Below are 7,941 nucleotides of genomic sequence, written 5' to 3' on the forward strand. Positions count from 1 at the left end.
TAAGCCCAAGAAAAACACGGGTCATCGCTTTGGAATTAAAGATATAACTGGATGAAAAAATGTTGACACTCCAACACAGGGCGGCACACAGCCGGTATCGACAGGCAGACAGCCAAGGCCAACTAATCTATCTAGTGCGGCCTTGGCACAGCACGTTCGGTTCAGGCACATTCCAGCTGAAGCGGAGCATGTCCTGTTGCCTCTCGAAGTTCTCTCTAGGACGCAGTTACAGTCCTGTGTCCTGTGTCCCGTATCTCGGCACTCTGTACCGAAACACTCCGCCTCAAGTTCCTAATGTTGCGGAACAAGTGAATGTTCCGGTCTGCCCAACCCTACAACCAAGCCAAGTCGTCTTTTGCACCGTGCACAGTGCATGCACCACGCGCATGCACCCTGAGAGGCCCTGGTCTAGGGGAACAGTTGGTTCTCGTTGCTGTTGTTGGCCTTTTACAATACCAAGAGAGCGTAGTTCTTTCCAGGAATTCCTGGCATTCAGTTTACCCGAAAGACAGTTTAAGTACTTGGATTTCTGATTTCTTGCTTAATTCTGTTCCTAAGTACCCGATAGTTTTCAAAATCGGATTCGTTACGGGTACGTTTGTACCGTCGGAACCATGAAACACGGCGAGCCATCAAATTCTTAATTTTTCTTAATTTCGTCATCAGCATTTGATAATGCTGATTGGACCAAGCTACGATTATTCGAGATTCTGAAGGCGATCGGGATCAGACATCGAGAACGAACATTTATCTACAATCTGTATGAAAATCAGTCTGCAGTGATAAGAATCGAGGGCTTTGAAAAAGAAGCAGCAATCCAGAAAGGAGTGAGGCGAGGTTTCAGTTTGTCCCCCCTTCTTTCAATTGTTATATAGAACGGGCAGTAAAGGAAATCACAGAGGAATCTGGGAAGCGAATCACAATCCAAGGAGAAGAAATCAAAAACCCTGAGATTTGCTGATGATGTTATTATTATTTTATCTGAGACTGCAGAAGATATGGAGGAATTACTGAACGGTATGGACAGAGTCTTGGGTAAGGAGTACAAGATGAAAATAAATAAGTCCAAAAAAAGTAATGGAGTGCAGTCGAACGAAGTCAGGTGATGCAGGAAATATTAAATTAGGAAATGAAGTGCTAAAGGAAGTAGATGACTATTGTTACTTGGGTAGTAAAATAACTAACAATGATAGAAGTGAGGAGGACATAAAATGCAGACTAGCAAAAGCAAAGAAGGCCTTTCTCAAGGATAAAACTTGCTGACTTCGAACATTGATATTGGAGTTAGAAAGATGTTTTTGAAGACTTTCGTCTGGAGCGTGGTATTGTATGGAAGTGAAACATGGACGATAACTAACTCAGAAAGAAAGAGAATAGTAACTTTTGAAATATGGTTTTGCAAAAGAATTTTGAAGGTGAGATGGATAGATCGAATCACTAATGAAGAGATAGTGAATGGGAGAAGACCGATTTGGCTAAATTTGACCAGAAGAAGGGATATAATGATAGGACACAACTTAGCACAACCAGGACTTGTGCAGTTGTTTTTGAAGGAAGTGTAGATGGTACGAACGGTAGGGGTATACCGAGGTATGAATATGACAAGCAGATTAGAGCAGATGTAAAATGCAGCAGTTATGTAGAAATGGAAAAGTTAGGACAGGATAGGATGTCGTGCAGCGCTGCACCAAATCAGTCTATAGACTGATGATTCAAACAACAACAGCCATATGTATTCGTAGTGTACTACTCAAGTTACAATTTTTTTCAACCACACCAGAAAGAGTTCTTGTCACTCTTCTAAAGCAACATTTTCTCAGCCCAGGATAAACGCACAATAGGAAACTTGAGCTTGTTTTTAAGCACTCAGTCGTGATTATCAGATACCGTACAATGTGATACTGAATTTATGAAGAGTAACATTGATGGCAAGTGGTGTAGGCCTTGGACCGTGCGATCAACAGCAGGCGGGGTGGTGAAATCGGGTACAGGGTTGCCGCGTACGCTCACTCGGACAGTTGTGAAATCGGGTACAGGGTTGCCGCGTACGCCCGCGCCGGACAGTTGTGAAATGAAATACCCCTAACTCGGTTTGTCCGCAGGTTATTTTCAGTCTGTGTGAACTTGAATGCTTTTGAGTGCTAATTGTTTCCTTCATAGTGAGGGGGAAAGGGGAGACACATTTTTCCTCTGTACCAGAAAGTGGCAGATTGTCTTGGATTATCACCTTCGTCAGTGAAAAGAGTACGAGCCGCTTCAAAGGAGAATTATTGAAATACGTCATGCAGATCAAGAAAGAAGCAGTGTTTGAGGCCACGGTCCTACAAAATCCAACTAGATTATTTTACTTTGGCCACAATACGAGGAAATAAACGCGATTTTTACATGAATAAGGAAGGCATTTCCCACAATTAAAAACCTCCGCCCGAAATTGTTGGAATATTTGAGGGATTTTACTGATATGCCAATTTCTACGTTTTTGAAACTCTGGAAACTACGCATTTTTTACAATCTGCTTTACGCCGTGCCAACACAGATAGGTCGTATGGCGGTGATTATTGTTTTAAGAGGAAGTACAACTAGGCAACCATCCTCTATTTAACACTAATCAGAGGGAAAACTGGAAGGGATCCGACACTTCGAAAAATGAAGATGTCGGTCAAAGAAAGACAAGGGCCACGAAGGGCGTGAAAATGAAAGACTCCCTAGCCCTCGCAAACCTAATAGCGTCGGGGTCGGAAAAGAACAAGAGCTGACCAAGTGAGGTCGGATAGGATAGATGAAAGTGAGGAGCCTGGCACAAGTAAGTGGAAGCAATGCCAGGACTCAGCTGAGGACCCCGTGGTCGCTAACCCACACTCCAAAGTTCAGACTCCCTGGGGCCCCTTTTAGTCGCCTCTTACGACAGGCAGGGGATACCGTGGGTGTTATTCTACCGCCCCCACCCACAGGGGGAATAGGTCGTATGGCAACGATGGGATAGGAAAGAGCTAGGAGTGGGAAGGAAGCAGCCGTGCCCTTAATTGATGTACAGCCCCAGCATTTGGATGGTGTGAAAATGGGGAAACCACGGACAACCATCTTTAGGGTTGCCGACAGTAGGGTCCCGAATGCAAGCTCACAGCTCCGCATCCCTAACCGCGCAGCCAACTCGCTCGGTGAAACAATGTAAAAGAATAAATAAATAAATAAGCACGCTAATTAAATGGAAGGTTACCACTGGCAGAAAGATGGACTGTCTGATAATGTCCCTCATTGAGAGCCAGTCATAATCAACATGAATGACAACAGTTCCGATTCATCGGAATACAGTGATTTTTCAGACGAGAAAGACAGAATTAAACATAGTAAAGATATGTAAATATTGAAAATAACCCTTGAAAAAATTGTACAGTGTGCATTTCTAAATTAGGAATCAACTCATTTGTAGCCTAAACCTGTTATTGAACGCCCAAAGTCCTTATGAGAATAGATGATGGGAAGTGGAACTTGTATGAGGAAATAACATCAAGCGTCGAAATTAAACGAGTTGTTTTCGTTGCGGACTGTGTTTACTACTGAACGCGGCAACGCTGTACCCGATTTCACCACCTCGTCTGCTGTTAATCGCACGGTCCAGGGCCTACACAACTTCCCACCAATATTTACGTTCCAGGGTAGGTTTTTCCCTCGGACTCAGCGAGGGATCCCACCTCTAACGCCTCAAGGGCAGTGTCCTGGAGCGTGTGACTTTGGGTTGTGAGACACAACTGCGGAGGAGGGCCAGTACGTCACTCAGGCGGCCTCACCTGCTATGTTGAACAGAGGCCTTGTGGGGGAAAGGGAAGATTGGAAAGGATAGACATGGAAGAGGGAAGGAAGCGGCCGTGGCCTTAAGTTAGGTACCATCCCGGCATTTGCCTGGGCGAGAAGTGGGAAACCACGAAAAACCACTGCTCAATTGGCCTCCCGAGGCTGAGAGGACTCCGTTCCAGCCCTCATACCACTTCTGAAACTTCGTGGTCTCCGGAGGTGGCAGCTAATCACACTGACCTCAACACCACGGAGGCTCTGTTAAAGCGCAGATTACGTCATGTCAGGTACTCAACTCAGAATTACTAAAGTTACTCTAAGAAACCATCGACTCGTGTGGGCTCGAAAAATCAATCTTTCGATTAACAGCTAGCCCATTGCGCCACGGTGTCTGCGATAAAGTGTAGGTTAGTCATGTTAGGTACTCCCCTCAAAATTACTATAGTCACTGTAAAAGAACTACCGCCCCCAGGTAGACTCGAACCACCAACCTTTCCGTTAGCAGCCGAAAGCGCTAGCCCATTGCGCCACGGGGGCTTTCTTAAAGCGCAAATTTTGTCATGTCGGATGCACCCTTCAGATTTACAACAGTTACTCTAAATCCTACCGCTCCCTGGTGGTCCCGAACCACTAAACTTTCGGTTAACAAGCCGAACTCGCTAGGCCATTGCGCCACGGAGGATGTCTTAAAGAGCAGATCACGTCATGTCTGGTATTCCCCCAGAATTACTAAAGTCACTAAAAAATTATAGCCCCCGTGTTGGCTCGAACTTTACCGGAGGTAATCACGCCGCGTAGATTGAAATTAAACGCCTTTGAGGAGGCCATCTCTAACTGAGATATCAAACTATGGATGGACAATTAAAATTCAAGGTAAATTTGGTAGTTATTAGTTGGTAAAACTACCGAGCTCGATAGCTGCAGTCGCTTAAGTGCGGCCAGTATCCAGTAATCGGGAGATCGTGGGTTCGAGCCCCACTGTCGGCAGCCCTGAAGATGGTTTTCCGTGGTTTCCCATTTTCACACCAGGCAAACGGCCGCTTCCTTCCACTTCCTGGGCCTTTCCCATCCCATCGTCGCTATAAGACATATCGGTGCGACGTAAAGCAAATAACAAAAGTTGGTAAAACTTAATTGTTTGTAAATTGTTTTTGGTGTTCTAAAGTTGTCAACACTTCTATCTCTTCCCGCCAAACCTTATATTTCACCCAATAAGAAATGTTGTACTTTTATTTAAGTAACCAGTCAGAAATTATTCATATTTATTAAATGAACTAATACGAATTGTGGGTGTTTCAGGGCTTCGGCCCAGAGTAATCTGGAACCTTCCTCTCCGCTATAAAAGCTGGGACCGTTTCAGCCATGTCTTTGTGATCGCTCCACTCAAGAGGTTTAGAGTGTGCTCGTAACGGAGGCAGGTGGAAGGGATGCCTCATCCATCTTCCGGAGGTCCACCAGCTCAAGGTAATGGCAGACTCTGTTTAACCATGTAATAGTCTTTGAAAGCTAGCTCGAGGGGAAGGCTTCAAATTTATTTTGTAATGTAACTTTTATTTATCAATACAAATTCTCAGACAAGTCTTAATAACTTAACTGAACTTAGTTACCCTCTTGTATTCCCTTTCAACTTGATACTGAGGTGACTATCATTTGTAATCTTTAAAATCTATCTCTTAATTTTGTAAACCTTCTTTTCATCTAGTGACCTCCGTAGTTGCCTTTGTAAGCCATGAGCCCACATAGGGTCTAAGTATTTTTATGCGAATTTCTAGGAGTGCAAGAGTTCGCCTCCTAACATTTTGGTTTTTGGCCAGTAACTTTCACCTTTTGCTTTTAAATAAGGCCACGTAGAATGGGTACTTATTTAAGTCAACTTCTATCTGTCTTCATTTTGTGTTCAGACAAATCTGACTGTTGAGCGATTAAGACAGTAGGGCCTAGTCTACATACTGTTTGATTTTGTTAAATGGAGATAGGTGCCTTAATAGGCCCGGAACTTGTAATTTTTTAGGATGACCTCCTAGGAAGTAATTGTGTAGAGCAAAGACGCTCCTTCTACTGATGTAAAAATTGGGTGGTGGTGGTGATGATTATTGTTTTAAGGGGAAGTACAACTAGGCAACCATCCTCTATGTAACACTAATCGGAGAGAAAAATGGAAGGGATCCGACACTTCGAAAAATGAAGGTATCGGACAAAGAAAGACAAGGGCCACGGAGGGCGTGAAAATGAAAGACTCCCTAGCCGTTGCAAACCTAATAGCGTCGGGGTCGGAAAAGAACAAGAGTTGACCAAGGGAGGTCGGATAGGATAGAAGAAAGTGAGGAGCCTGGCATAAGTAAATGGAAGCAATGCTAGGACTCAGCTGAGGGCGGCGTGGTCGCCAACCCACGCTCCAAAGTTCAGAGCCCCTGAGGCCCCTTTTAGTCGCCTCTTACGACAGGCAGGGGATACCGTGGGTGTTATTCTACCACCCCCACCCACAGGGGGATGTAAAAATTGGGAGCCCCGTCTCCCTGTGTGTGGGTTGTTAATGTTGTAACTAGGAAGCTTCAAGCTCAGGTTGTTAAATGGTTGTTATCTGATTTTTCGTGACATTTCTAATATTGTTACTCAAGCTCACGAGATAGATCTTGTACCTGATTTTTGTTATTTGCTTAGCAGAGTGTAAAGTTTGAAAAGAAAAGAAAAAAAAAGGAGGGAAGAAGTATATTCCAAAAATTTATAGTTTTAAATTGCTATTTAATATATTCTTTATCCACCCATTCATGGCCATATCTTCTTACACCTCTGCGTTCCACAGAATCTCCGGAACACGAACAACCAACCTTTCAGTTAACAGCCGAAAGCGCTGGCCCATTGCCGCACGAAGGCTGCTTTCAAGCTCCGATTACTTCATGTCAGGCAATCCCCTCAGAATTACTAAAGTTACTCTAATAAACTTCCGCCCCCGGGTAGGCTCGAACCACCAACCTTTCGGTTAACAGCCAAACGCGCTAGCCTATTGCGCCACAGAGGCTGCGTTAATACCAGATTAGTCATCTCAGGTACGTCCCTTACAATTACTTAAGTTCCTTCAAAAAAAAAAAAAAAAAACTTCAGAATAACTACACTCATGTAAATTCGTTGCAAGAGCTACAAATGTACCCAAAAATTGGCACAATTATTTACGCATGAGGTGGCCTCCACAGCTGGGTTCCGTGGTTCAAATCCCGGTCACTCAATTTGACAGTTACCGGTCGCGTCTGTCGTATAAAACGGCGACGATATCTCACTGTGGAACACGGCGATAAATACATATAAAATGTGAATTTAACATGTCCGCCCCTGTGGTGTAGTGCTTAGTGTGATTAGATGCCACCCCCGGAGGCCTCGGTTCGATTCCCGGCTCTTCCACGAAATTTTAAAAATTGTACGAGGGCTGGAACGGGGTCCACTCAGCCTCGGAAGGTCAACTGAGTAGAGGTGGGTTCGATTCCCACCTCAGCCATCCTGGAAGTGGTTTTCCGTGGTTTCCTACTTCTCCTCCGGGCAAATGCCGGGATGGTACCTAACTTAAGGCCACGGCCGCTTCCTTCTTCCTTGTCTGTCCCTTCCAATCTTCCCATCCCCCCCACTACTAACCACTACACCACAGAGGCGGACCTTGATGTTAGTCGTCAGTAAATATTAACGTCAATGATGTTAAAAGGCTCAGGAAAATTAGGATCTTCGAAATAATAATTATGCATCGCGATATTAAAATTATATTAGTACCAGTAATGCTGTATAGAGTAGCAATTCTATTTCAGAGTTATGCAGCAGATTTTTAGCAGGATTGCGCGGTAACTTTATTTACAGGAGAATCGAGGACAGTGTTAGCTACATATTATTGGAATCTACGGATCATTGAAGATCTATATGTTATTAAATCTACATGTTATTGAGTCTGCGTGTTACTGAATCTACGTGTTATTGAAGTTACGTGTTATTATGAGTTGACATTTTATGAGAGAGACATTTATTGAATATAGTCTTCGAATATAGAAATGAATAGATCGTTTATAGCAATGAAGTAATTTAAAGGTGATAGAATGTAGCAATCTTCGATATGAATCAATGGAATATTAGAAGCCGTATGTCAAGTTCTGCTCTCGTTATTTGTTACAG

At 43.8% G+C, this 7,941-nt stretch overlaps 2 non-coding genes across 2 annotated transcripts; both read right to left on the minus strand.

Annotated features, from left to right (window-relative positions):
• Window positions 1–4,255: 4,255 nt before the first annotated feature.
• Window positions 4,256–4,329, minus strand: TRNAS-GCU (transfer RNA serine (anticodon GCU)). Its single transcript has one exon. It is a non-coding gene; the product is annotated as a tRNA-Ser (tRNA).
• Window positions 4,330–6,737: 2,408 nt separating this feature from the next.
• TRNAN-GUU (transfer RNA asparagine (anticodon GUU)) lies at window positions 6,738–6,811 on the minus strand. Its single transcript has one exon. It is a non-coding gene; the product is annotated as a tRNA-Asn (tRNA).
• Window positions 6,812–7,941: the final 1,130 nt, after the last annotated feature.

This window comes from Anabrus simplex, chromosome 9 (genome assembly GCF_040414725.1).
Source record: "Anabrus simplex isolate iqAnaSimp1 chromosome 9, ASM4041472v1, whole genome shotgun sequence".
NCBI lineage: Eukaryota > Metazoa > Arthropoda > Insecta > Orthoptera > Tettigoniidae > Anabrus > Anabrus simplex.